At 39.3% G+C, this 14,422-nt stretch overlaps 1 long non-coding RNA gene across 1 annotated transcript; it reads right to left on the minus strand.

The window, feature by feature from the left end:
- Window positions 1-2,811: 2,811 nt before the first annotated feature.
- LOC122237650 lies at window positions 2,812-5,773 on the minus strand. The gene is made up of 2 exons (XR_006216240.1): window positions 5,589-5,773; window positions 2,812-3,068 (listed from the first exon to the last, which is right to left on the minus strand). It is a non-coding gene; the product is annotated as an uncharacterized LOC122237650 (long non-coding RNA).
- Between the last annotated feature and the right edge of the window lie 8,649 nt (window positions 5,774-14,422).

Raw genomic sequence — 14,422 nt, forward strand, 5'->3', positions numbered from 1 at the left:
AGAACATTTCTCCAGGAACGCCCTGTCTTAATGTTAATGCTTTGCTAGAGGGAACTACAACCTTAGCTTAACAATAGCTAGGCCTCTTCTTTAGCATAGGAAAATCTCCTTGAAAAATTCCCCTTGACTTTACCTCCTCCAACTCCATAGTATATAACCAGCCATTCTTCACAACCCCAGTGCAGCTCTCCCTGCCCACAGGTCCTGTCCCCGTGCTTTAATAAAATCACGTTTTTGCACCAAAGACGTCTTCAAGAATTCTTTCTTAGCTGTCAGCTCCAAACCACCCCCACCAATCACTCCAAAAATCTCGTCAAGACAACCAGACTCTTCTGAATAGGAGGCTCCCCACAGGTAATATTTGGGAATCAGGCTATGGGCACCATACCAAAGGGTGGGAGACTTCTGGGCCTACTGAATTCTTATACTCTACCACATTTAAGGCTAATTCACACATCTAGAATACAATTCACTTCACTAGCAAAAACTAATTTCTAACATTCATTTTGCTAATCAACAAAACGCCTAGGGTTGATTAGAGCTAAAGATAGTTGAAGAGCTCATAGGAGCTCTCTCTCTCTCTCTCTGAAAGTGCCCTTTTGATTGAATGCCACCTCACCATCCCTGAAGTGTGTATTCCCTCTTCGGGCAACTAAGCACTGTCCATAAGGATTAAAGATAATTAACACATTCCTACATATCACACAGTCTCTGATGAAGGATTTAAAAAAGTAAATCACCACGAACACAGCAGGCAGGGAAACGGCAATAAACCCTTTAGTGAAACAGAGTGTTTGAAGCAGAGAGAATGTTAGCAGATGCAGAGGAGGACAAAATGATGCCAGAGCACGGAAAGTGCCGGCTGGCAACGGAAGTAAATTTAACAGGCATCAGGGAACCTTTGAACAGGAAACTCAAATAGTAATCTCATACTAGGATAGCATTTGAGAGCATGGGCTAGAGGCTAAGACTATTGGTGTGAATGCTAACTCTGCCATTTACTAGCCATGTGCATGTGGGTAAATTGTCTCTATGTCTCCATAAAAAAGGGATAATTAAAATATCTAATTCATCATATTGCTGAGAAGAGTTAACTATATATACATGTATGTACTATATACATATACATATATATACATATACATAGATAGATAGATAGATAGATAGATAGATAGATAGATAGATATAGATAGATAATGTTTAAAACAGTATCTGGCACTAGTAAGTGAATAAATGTCAGCTACTCATATAAGGATCCAAGAGTACAAATAGATGCAGGAATGTAAAATAAGACAACACTAAATTGCACCCATATGATAATGTGCACTGGGCATGACTCCCTGCCATCCAGACAGTAACAATGGTTACTTATTTGCCTCTCTCCCCCTTTTTACCCCAATATTCCTGATTATATGTGAGATTTAACTTGCAGGATTGAATTAGCCCCTGTGCCTAGTGGAAACACAGCAATCCCAGAAATGGAACCCTCAACATTTAGAAGTGCTACTGACCTGTCAGAACCAACTGGATGCAGTTGCACAGAGTCAACACAGCACAGAGTACAAAAATCTTCTCTTATGAACAGAAACACGGGACAACATGTTCAGATTGTGGACATCACGTGTGGTAAAACGGTGGGCTGAAATAGCATGGTATAGTCCTTAATCTGGCAAGTGACCATCTGTTTTTTTCTTAGGCAAAGCAAGTAATAATTCATAGAAAAGAAATTCAACTTCATTTTGTTGTTTGAATATCTTTCCTGAAAATATATAACTCAGGTTTTAAAAATAGAACAGTTTTAGGGTTCCTAGTATCAAATTGTTCAATCGTTCATCTAAATAGAATTAAATCAAATTATTCTTTAACAGAGTGGAAGTTCTTCATTTATTAAGCCATTATCTACTGAGCACCCACTCTAGGTACTAAAGATACTTCAGTTAATAAAACAGATATAAATCCCTACATGAACGGACGTTCTATTCTAGTGGGAAGAGACAGACAAGAACAACAACTGTAATAAGTAAATCACGTAGCATGTAGAAGACGGTAAGTGCAGTGGAAACTAAATAGAAAGAGGTAAATGGGGATCAGGCATGTGGATATGGAGAGATATGCAGTTTTAACATGGAATGATCCATCCTCAAGAAGATGGCTTGGAGAGTGAGCTGAAGAAGGTGATGAAAACCACCAAAAACATTTAAAACTTAGAAAGAACATCTCAGGAAAATTAAAGCAAACAATGGAAAACATCATAATATACAAAATTCTGACCTACAAACAAACTTCAGAATTATCTATTGCTATCAAAGATGTAACGATGGTCAAAAACTGCTTTATGGCTGGAAAGAATAGAACCCAACATACATCAGTGTGAAAAATGAGCCATCTCTTAATGGCTAAAAGAATGGCTTCAGTAAGGAACTTCAAACTTCAGGCCAAAATTAACTTCTTTATCTAAAATTGAAGAAGGTGGTTCTTTTTATTTTCATTAAGTTTATTTTTTAAATTCCTTTGAAATTCCTTTTCCAGCATTTCTAATCAATCAAAGAATATTTATGGAACTTCTGCAATGTCCTTGGACTTGTTTATAAAGCTATACAATGAAAACCAATCCATGTTGTCTGAGTTAATCCTCTACTGGGAGTTTAGGGAATACAAGATTAGAGGCATTCATATAAAACCTGGGACCATGGGAAAACTTCAAGTATAAGACTCTGGATTTGCTCATTTTAAAATGGTCTCAAGAACTAAAAGGTTATTGCTGAATTTATTGCATAGTAAAATAACTACAAAAATGACTTTAATGCAATGACACATGCATTGTATTTGTCAATGATAATAATTTTGGTATAATAGATCAGAGACCACAACAGAGCATGGCTTAAATAAGATAGATTATTACTTCTCTACCATATTATACTCCACTCTGTTCTAGGTTGGCAGGACCTCTCTTCTGCACATGGGCATTCTGAGATCCATGTGTCTGCCACCTGTCCTTGGTCATTCCCAAAGGCATTGTCCTTGCTTTCATGGTCATAGCCAGGTCTGGCATGTCTCTGTTCCAGTTCCTGCAGGGGGAAAAGAACAACTGTCTGGGAAAAGTAATTAGTCCTTAAGTTGGAGAAGAGATGTAAGTTGACAATGTCACTTATTCTTCTCAGATCTCCTTGGTTCAGTGTTAGTCACATGACCATACCTATCTGCAAGAAAGACTTATAAATAAAGCCTCTATATGAATTACCACATATCCAGGAAGAAGAGACAACTTGCAGTCTGCTGTGGTCTGCCTCTCTGTCCACCCAAATATCCTACACGTTATTCTACCTACACATGCAACACACAACCCTTTTCCTAAAGTGTTCAAAGTCCCATAGAGTTACTGTGGCTGGTTCAAAATTCAGGATCCCTGAGCGATGAGCAACTTTTCTATCTGATCCAGAGTGGCTCCTCATGGTCCAGAAAGGTATCAACTAGAAAGTAGTTTTTATATGTTATTTACATCTCTCCCAATATGCACACAATACACAATGGGGACCAAATTCTAACCTGAATGTATCTCTTTCTTATAATAATTTTCTAACACCATCAAAGGGTCATAGGAATGCATGTCTTCAAATTATGCAGATCTCTAGGCACGTGTGATCACGGCTAGTGGCTTTCTGAGAAGCTGCAGTGGCTTCTTGGAGGTTCCTGGGATTTTTCAGTTGCCTACTGGTGAGCTTTCAAGCTCTTCACTTCCTTAATCCTCCCATTGATGCTAGAAGCCCCTAATTCCCTGTATCAACATGTTTTATTCTTGAAATACTGATTGACTTTTATTTTCCTGATGAGAGTCAAACTGTTACACCATATTTCATCAAACCTAAGTCATCATCGGATATGAGATCCACAGGGGCACCCGGGTGGCTCAGTCGGTTAAGCGTCCAACTCTTGATTTCAGCTCAGGTCATGATCTCAAAGTTCTTGAGATCGAGCCCCATGTCAGGCTATGCACTGACAGTGTGGAGCCTGCTTGGGGTTCTCTCCCTCTCTCTCTTTGCTTCTCTTGTTCTCTCTCAAAATAAATAAATAAACTTTTAAAAAGAAAAAATATATAAGATCCACCACTAACATATTCAACACAAAAAAGAAAAACTATTGCTAAGTAAACTATGGTGTCACTGACTGTGAAAACATCCTGATTTCAGACAAAGAGATATTAACGCGTATCTCTTAGAATCAATAAAACATGCGGAGAGGTTAATCCCCTTGGAATTGTTTTTTAAGTATGGGATGAAGTACGATCAAGTTTCATATTTTTCCACATGGACATCAACTTGTCTCAGTATCATTTATCATAAACTGTGTCCTATATCCACTGATCTGCAGTGCTGCCTCTGTCAAATAGGAAGTATGCTTATGTGTGTAGCTATGAGTTTCAGCTTTCTAGTCCATTCCACTGACCTGCCTATCTCCATACCAATACCATGCTGCCTAAGTTACTATGCTGTCAAAAAAGTTTTCGTAGCTAGTAAACAAATCTTACCAACTTCTTCTTTAGGGCAATGTCAGCCTTTTGTATATTATATAAACTTTAGACTTAGCTTGCCAAGTTACACACAAAGCCTTCTGGGGTTTGTGATTCAGATGGCATTGACTCTCTAGATTAATTGGCATTTCCATATACTAGTCTTCCAATTTATAAGCATAGTACGTATCTCTCCATCTTTACAGTATTCTTTCAAATAAGTCTTTTAAGATTATATGTAGAAGGCTGGCACATATTTGGTTGGGTTTATTCCAAAGTAGTCCATATTTTTGATGTTGTTGTGAATGGTATTTGTACAATTCAAGCCATGTCTGTTGTTTTTGCAAACGCTCACAAAACTCTGAATAGTGACAGTGTTGTTTCTTTCTTCTAATCCTTGTACCTTTTATTTCTTTTTCTAGTTCTATTGAACTCACTGGAATCTCAAGTAAAGTTATTGAATGGAAGTGGTGACAGCAAACATACTTGTCTTCTTCTTGATCACAACGGAAAATAATTCAACATTTCACCAGTAAGGGTGATGTTAGCTATAGTTATTTTGGAGAATAAGAATGCTATCTTCTCTTTTATTCCTGGTTTTTAAGAGATTTTATTTAAAAATAGACAGTTTTACCTGATTTTTTTTAATGTTCACTTATTTTTGAGAGACAGCGCATGTGCAGGGAAAGAGCAGCAGGGGGTAGGGACAAAGGATCCAAGGTGGGCTCTGTGCTGACAGCAAAGAGCCCACTGCGGGACTCAAACTCCCAAACTCCGAGATCATGACTGGAGGCAAAGTCAAATGCTTAGCTGACTGCACCACCGAGGCGCCCCATTTTTACCAAATGTTTTATTATGTGATGAGAAATGGCCAACAGCATTCCAGACTGCAATATGTATTTCCTTGTCACCTGCCACTTGCCTGCTAATATGAAACATGCCCTTATTTTTGTTAAGACAGTACACCATTCCCAGGTCCTTATCTCTAAATTTGTTAAGGCAAATGCTAAACTATTCTCACAAAGAGAGCCCCCCCACACACACACACACAGCTGTTTAGATGACATGCTTTCTTTCTTACCTAGAAGTCTGACCATCTACTCACACAGGGATGCTCTCTTCAATGCTGTCATGCACTTGAGATTCTTTTGAATACACTAAAGTTTACTACCTACAGAAAACTCATGTGTTGTTTTGAGGACTGTCAATAGAAAAATCATTTATGCTGCTTAAGATAGTCATGCCAAATGTGTCCCTTCAAAATCTGCTCTTTCCCCACATACGCCTGCCTAGCCAACAATTACAATTCTATGTCTCCGTGGCAGCCAGGTGTTCCCTTGCAACAGCTTGAGCCAATGAGAGGTGAGAGAAAGGGACGTGTACAACTTCTGTGTCAGCTCCTTTTTATAGACAAGCTGGCCCTTCCAGACTTTGGCCCCTTTTCCTTTCCTGCACACCTGAAAGCAGATACATCAGCAATCCAGTTTTGAATAAGCATATGAATGGGGCGCCTGGGTGGCTTGGTCGGTTAAGCGTCCCACTTCGGCTCGGGTCATCTCACGGTCCGTGAGTTCGAGCCCCGCGTCGGGCTCTGTGCTGACAGCTCACAGCCTGGAGCCTGTTTCAGATTCTGTGTCTCCCTCTCTCTCTGCTCCTCCCCTGTTCATGCTCTGTCTCTCTCTGTCTCAAAAATAAATAAACATTAAAAAAAAATTTAAAAAAAAAAAGAATAAGCAGATGAAGACAATGGTTAAGAGAGGAGCGGAGTAACTGGCAGAAACTTCACCTATTCTTCAATTGCCTCCCCCACTCTACTAGCATAAACGCCTTTTGGAAAAGACATTTTATTATCAATCAATAAAATAAGATTTTAAAAATAAATTGCAAAGCTTCTTATTTCAATATTTCCATTAGAAGCTAATAAAGTGTGCAACTGCCTAGGAAAAGATAGCTGGAAATAGGTTCTTTAAAACAAAACCGACTGTTGGAGCACACTTTCTTATCTTACATTCGCGATCACTAAATTCAAGCCTAACAAACATCTCCTGAGGGTCTATACTGCGTGCTAGCATTGCAGGATGTACTGGGAAACAGTAACCAGTAGGACAGCCACTGACTGCATGACAATAACAAATAAGAAGACAGTGACACACGTCTTTTCCTCTATGTCTCTCTCCACCTTCCCCCTTGTGTCTGAAATGTGGCTAACAGATGCAGGTAGCCATGAAAGAGTACATTTTAAAGTATTTTGTGGCTATGGGACAGAACTCCACTTCAAACAAAATCAGACCAGGGGCGCCTGGGTGGCGCAGTCGGTTAAGCGTCCGACTTCAGCCAGGTCATGATCTCGTGGTCCGTGAGTTCGAGCCCTGCGTCGGGCTCTGAGCTGATGGCTCGGAGCCTGGAGCCTGTTTCCGATTCTGTGTCTCCCTCTCTCTCTGCCCCTCCCCCGTTCATGCTCTGTCTCTCTCTCTGTCCCAAAAATAAATTTAAAAAGTTGAAAAAAAAAAAAATCAGACCTTCGAGCTGACTTCAGACAGACATCACCCAGTTATTGCCGCAGCACAAAGAAAAATTATCGTTGTGGTAGGTTGTTCTGGTTCTATTATTCTGAAGAAACTTGAACAGCCGAGTAGAACAACCTACACTGTAAAAAATCTGTTGTCTGCTGATCATTATTTTAAGGAGTTACTAATAGTAAACCTTAGTTCTAGTTGAAGCTTCCAATCCAAGGAACAATATTACCTAATATTAGTACCTTACATATATTAAGTGATTCAATCTTCACACAAAAACCCCATGAGGTAGCTGTTACTAATGTCCTCATTTTATAGATGAGAGGAAAACAAAGGTTCAGAGGGGTTGAGTAACTTGCTCAACCAATACAGTATTCAAGGGCACGAGGCTTGGATCTTTAATGAGATTTTTTTTTTAATTTTTTTAACGTTTATTTATTTTTGAGACAGAGAGAGACAGAGCATGAACGGGGGAGGGTCAGAGAGAGAGGGAGACACAGAATCTGAAACAGGCTCCAGGCTCCAAGCAGTCAGCACGGAGCCCGATGCGGGGCTCGAACTCACGGACCGCAGGATCTTTAGTATATTATCTTTGTTTGAAGTCACTGTCCTGGTCTCATCTGGCTTCCCCATAGCCTTCTCTTCCTTTGCCTCATTGCCCCACCTATTTAAAATGTGTTTCATAGGGTGCATTGTAAGAATCAATCAGGACTGTCTCAAAATTCTTCAGGACTAAGCAAGATGAGGAAAAGTTAAATAGTCACTCAAATTCTATACCTCTTTCTGAGATGTGAAGTCTTATTTTTTACTTTTGTATAATGTTTAACTTACACGCCAATTATAGAATGATTTTATTTAAATGACTTTAGTTACTAGGAAAACATAATAATAATTCTTCACTTGCTGGAGGACACTGACAAAGTCAAAACAAGTTTTTCCCTTGTTAGTAATATATTTTATAATCCAATTTACACAAATATCAATGAGCCATAAGTGTTTTTTCTTTATGTTAAGAAGGAAGCAAAATAGCATTTGGCACAATTTGGGGGTTTTTAGGGCACAATCCTGTAGCAGTCTGCGAGCCACAAACGCAACTGTGTGTGAGTCACAAATGTAACTGTGTGTAAGTCACATATTTTATGTATCCCAATGATCAACCATAAAAAAGTAATCAACCAGACTAAAATAAAACTTGAATTATCGTTCTTATATCTCTATAAAAATTATATTAAATTGTCATATAAATAGTCAATCCAAGATTGTACTGCCAGATATATAAGGAAAATTTCTACATATGTGAATTAGGTAGGTCATTAATAAAAATATCTTTCCAAGATGACTATGATATTTATCATCTGTTTAAGTTTTTAATTTGTTGTAATTTCTTTCCTCATTCCAAATAAATATTTTCTTACATAATTTTGTTCTTTTTCTTATTGAGTACTCCCCAAATTACATAAGCTTTAGTCTCCATCAGAAAACCTACATCTTCCTCTGCCTCTACTTTTTTGTTCATATCACATCATTTTCATGACAGTAAAATGAAATCATACATTTTAAAGACCTTGGAAAAACTAAAACGTTCTATAATACTGAAAAGTGTTAGTATTACATTGATTGCTTTGGCTATGATGCATTTTCACCTAAATCTTCCACACATGGTAGAGAGACTTGTATAAATAAGCTGTTTTCACGTCCAGCTCAAAATGTAATGTACAAAATTCAGGTGTGGAGCATTACTGCTAAATTATCTGATATCTCATAAATGTAAGATACATTCTCTGCACTGAAGAAGTTTAGGAATTCCTGAGGAATTTCTTCAGATGCACAGATACTTACTTGCTAGTTGAGCAACTACCATAAGCCAGACAGTATGTTACACAATAACACGAATCAGAAGCAGAGCCAGCTTTCAAGGGTAGTCTCAGTGATGGTGTTAATCAGTTGAGAATGGGTGTGTGGTTTGTGAAAAGTCCAAAAGTCATTTGCAGGCAGTGGGATGGATGTGTTGAACAAACTTGAATAATTATGTTTAAGGCTATAAATAAGAAGTGAGTGAAATAATGAGGCTAATTTTTCTTGTATGGCCCACACAGCAGATCTGAAAACAACTTTTAAAATATTTATTTATAATAGTCACTCGTGACTTTATTGACACATTTTGTACACAGTGTGATTTGGAGACCTGCTTGGCCACATGCCTTCAGTAAAGAGAGAGCCAATGCAGCTATATGTTTACAAGTTAAAATTTTTCAAGAGTGATAGATTCACTAAAGCAGATTTTACTTCCAAAACAAATAAAATTAATCAATCTGGAAAAAGATTAATCAATCTGGGAAATTACGCATGCGGAAACATAGGCTGGCAAGAGTACTACTTTCATTGAGGTGAAGCATCTGCTTGTATTGACATAACGATTAATTTCTATTAAGTAATTAAAGTTTTATTCATGTCTATGAAAAATGGCTGTTGGTTTGGAATTTCAGATCAACTGTCAGAATTTCTTCTGCTTTTTTGAAGGAAAAGTTTAACTTCCAAAGCCGTGTAAATGAAACGCATGTTAATCAAATGTAAAATCAATGAATTTTTGTATCTGCCCACTGGGGTGCAATAATATCACTAAATTTATATGCAAACTTGAACCTCCTTAAATACCTATTCCTTTTGCATAGGAGGAATTTAATTTGACTTGTTATGGAAATCAGTCAAGCTTAATTCCTTCATTGCTCATCTGTAATGGATAATGGATTCGGATTCGTGGGTTCCTACCCAACTCATAGCTGTAAGAAGAACAAAGTTCAGGATGACATGTTCAGAAACTTAACCAGCATGAACACAAAAGCAGAGACCGGCAACATGCTCCTAGCCCAGTCCTTACAGATTACCAAGCTTCATAGCCTATAGAGCAGCTTCCTTTTCCTTCTGAAGATTTCTCAGGTCTAGTCCTACAGTTTGGAGAATCTAGTACCAATCATGTTCCTTTATAATGGCCTCCTTTCACAGAGCTCCATATTTAATGGAAGGGTTGTGCATATTCATTACTTATTTTAAGAAGCTATTTTTAAACATTTATTTGTATCCTGCCTCATTCCACAAAAGTTGAGAAAATTTACCCAAATCAATTTATTACAACCAGATAAGATAAACATAAAACTAAAATCTCAAGGCCAGGGGGCACCTGGTGGCTCAGTCGGTTAAGCGATCCACTCTTGGTTTTGGCTCAGGTCATGTCCACACCAGGCTCCACTGACAGCATGGATCTTGCTTGGGATTCTCTCTCTGCCCCTCCCCAGCTCACTCACGGGCACACTCCTTCTCTCTCTCTCTCTCTCTCTCTCTCTCTCTCTCTCTCTCTCTCTCTCTCACCCTCTCTCTCAAAATAAATAAATAAACTTAAAAAAAAAAAAAAAAAAACACCAAAAAAGTCAAGGCGGGAGGAAAAGGCAATCACGCAGACACGAATAACCGACCTTGCAAAATGTATACAATCGTGTATTAGCAAAGACTGCAAAGCACACTGGGAAAGACCAGGACTTAGAGTCTGTTCACAAGTCTACTACTACACCAGTTCTTCAGCTGGGGATGTGAGTCACTTTCGAATGAGAGAAAGAAATCCTTCTTGAGCACTTTCTGGGTGTTTGGGGCTGTGCTCAGCAACGGAAGATGAAAAACTGCATGTTTCCTGCTTTCACCCTGGTGAAGACAGGCGCATTCACAGCGGGCTCCGCCTGGAGGAGAAAGAATTAGGTAGTAACCTAGACATGCACGCAGCGAATTGAGGAGAGATCTCAAGTTCAACTTGGAATCGCGAAGGGCTTTTGGAGAACCGAGCTGAGTTTTAAAAGACAGAATGCTGACAGGAAGGTAAGGAAGGCAAATAGCACTCCAGGCTGGGAGGCAGCCCGACCTTCTTGCTTGCTGTGCTAATTTCGCAACTGCTGCACCACCAACTACAAACGTGTGCCGATGGCCCTTGCTGTGCCCCACGTTCACACCCAATGCCAAGGCTCTAACCTTGTGAGGCACCCATTTCGCCTTGAATCCTTCAGTTCCCCCAGCCTCTCTCTTAATCCACACACCTCTGAGTCATTATGCCCGTTACCACCACTTTTGTTTTGTCAGCTAAAGACAAAGGTGCACGCTCAGCTTTAACAATGGCTTCACGGGGCCACTGCGTCTTATTTATTTATTTATTTATTTATTTATTTATTTATTTATTTATTTATTTTTTAACATTTATTTATTTTTGAGACAGAGAGAGACAGAGTATGAATGGGGGAGGGTCAGAGAGAGGGAGACACAGAATCTGAAACAGGCTCCAGGCTCTGAGCTGTCAGCACAGAGCCCGACGCGGGGCTTGAACTCATGGACCTCGAGATCATGACCTGAGCCGAAGTCCGCGGCTTAACCGACTGAGCCACCCAGGCGCCCCATACCCGGTCTTATTTAGATTAGATGGAAGGCAGGGATCTTCTTTGCTATTTTGACACCCACACCCACAATGCCTCAACACCTGCTTTCTACTAAAAAGTTAATTAATAAATGTTAGTTATTTTTTGCTTATAAAAATATAATTTATTACATACTCAACATATGCAATATAGACATATATTTATAGTTTTAAATGCTTATTTACTTATATATTTGTTGAACAACTATTAACTAAATGTTACATTAAATAAAATAATAAAAATGGCTTAATAAAATCCTCCCTTTCAAATCATTCTCCTGACTACAGTAAGGTATAACTTGGTGCTGTTGCAGCTCAAACCAAGCCCTCCTTTTTGTCCCACCACCCCTGGGTGACACCCCAGACTTCTCGGCCTGGTTTTTGAAGCCCTGCATCATCTGCCTCTGAGTGGCAATCCCACCCCAGGGCTCATCATTCTACCATCACGCTCTACTACGGCTTCCATGTTCCTCAAACCATACCTTTTATTTCTAGGTCCCTTCTTACACTTTCAGAGACAGTTCACATTCTCTGCAATCTCCTACCAAATGATCTTCCAGCCTAAAATCTTTTGATGCTCAGGTCTGAATCCCACCCCCCCACCCCCGCCAGGGCATCTGCTGAGAGGGATCCACAGGGAAATCAACCTTAAAAAGACACCTGAGAAGCAAGCCCAAAGCAGGTTTATAGTGGCTTCTGCCCTATTCAAATAAAGCAAGGTTGAAGTTTCCAGAGTTAGAAAGCCCTTAGAAACCTAAAGGCCATGATTGGGTAAGCAGGAGTTTGAGGAACAGAGTCTCTGAGGGGCACAGCAAGATCTGCAGCTGTGGTTCAGCAGTGACCTCAGCAGCAAGGAGGCCCAGGCCTACAGCCCAGGGGAAGCTTCCTAACACTGCCCTGTCTCGATTCTGCCCACCCCACAACTTCCCCTCTCCACATTTCAGCTTGAGCATCACTGTCCAGCCAGCATCTAGGAACCACCCGAGGAGCAAGTTCATCCCATCTTCTGGGTTCTTTGCCGAGGTGTTAAATTTGTATCACCAAGGAATGCCCACAAACCAATATACTCTCCACTGATCAATGTTTTGTTTTGCTAGTCTCTGTGATCAAGCACCTCAGAACCGAGTCCCATTCATACTCTTCTGACTCCTGCCAATGTGTTGTAAGTCTCACGGTACATTTGAAGTACACTCCCTCTCCTCCTTTATCAGGCCCAGCCCATCCTGCTGGGTTATGCTGAGACTTAATTCTGGAAGCAGGCATCATGGCTAGGAGGAGAGATAAGACACCAAGGGGCACCTCGGCATCACCTTCCAACAAAGGGAGAGTTCTCGCTATTAATAGGGGGAGGGATGGTTCAGGCTCAGAAGGTTCAGAGGAATCTGGAAACTCAAAATTTGGGGATCAGGCAAGTGGGCATGTTCCTGGCATGCAAGGGTGGTTCAATATTCACAAATCAATTAATGTGATGTATCGCACCAATAAGAAAAGGATAAAAACCATAATTGCATTTCAATAGATGCAGAAAAAGCATTTGACAAAGTACAACATCCATTCATGATAAAATCCCTCAACAAAGCAGGTCTGGAGAGAACATACCTCAACAAAATAAAGGCCATCTATGAAAAACCCACAGCTAACATCATACTCAATAGTGAAAAACTGAGAGTTTTTATCCTAAGGTCAGCAACAACACAAGGATGTTCACTCTCACCGCTTTTACTCAACATAGTACTGGAAGTCCTAGCCACAGCAATAAGACAAGAAAAAGGAACAAAAAGCATGCAAATTGGTAAGGAAGAAGTAAACCTTTCACTATTCTCAGATAACATGATACTATATATAGAAAACCCTAAAGACTCCACCATAAAACTACTAAACCTGATAGATGAATTCAGTAAGGTTGCAGGATAAAAAAATCAATGTACAGAAATCCATCGTATTTCTGTACACTAACAATGAAGCAGCAGAAAGAGAAATTAAGAAAACAATTTCATGGGGCACCTGGGTGGCTCAGTTGGTTAAGCATCTGATTTCAGCTGAGGCCATGACATCGAGGTCCATGAGTTTGATCCCCATGTCAGGCCCTGTGCTAACAGCTCAGAGCCTGGAGCCTGCTTTGGATTTTGTGTCTCCCTCTCTCTCTCTGCACCTCCCCTGCTTGCATTCTGTCTCTCTCTCCTAAAAAATAACATTAAAATTTTTTTAAAAAAAATAAAACAATTTCATTTACAATTGCACAAATAATGATAAAATATCTAGGACTAAATTTAACCAAGGAGGTGAAAGACCTATACTCTGAAAACTATAAAACATTAATGAAAGAAGTTGAAGACGACAAAAAAAATTAAGACATTACATCTCATGGATTAGAAGAACAAATATTGCTAAAATGTCCATACTACCCAAAGCAATCTACACATTTAATGCAATCCCTGTCAAGATACCAACAGCATTTTTTACAGAACTAGAACAAACAATCCTAAAATTTGTATGGAACCACAAAAGACCCCACATAGCTAAAGTAAACTTGAAAAAGAAAAATAAAGCTGGAGATATCACAATTCAGATTTCAAGTTATACTAGAAAGCAGTAGTAATCAAAACAGTACTGACAAAATGCAAACTGATGCGGCTTCTGTGGAAAACAGTAGGGAGGTTCCTCAAAAAATTAAAAATAGAACTACACACTACTGGGTGTTTACCCAAAAATACCAGACGTTGAATCAAACAGATACATGCACACCTATGTTTACTGCAGCATTATTTACAATAGCCAAACTATGCAAGCAGCCCACATGTCCACCAATAGACGAATGGATAAAGAAGATACGATATATATATATATATATATATATATATATATATATATATATATATATAATGGAATATTGTACAGTCATAAACAGAAGGAAATCTTGCCACTGCAACAATATGGATGGAGCTAGAG

This window comes from Panthera tigris, chromosome B1 (assembly GCF_018350195.1).
Source record: "Panthera tigris isolate Pti1 chromosome B1, P.tigris_Pti1_mat1.1, whole genome shotgun sequence".
NCBI lineage: Eukaryota > Metazoa > Chordata > Mammalia > Carnivora > Felidae > Panthera > Panthera tigris.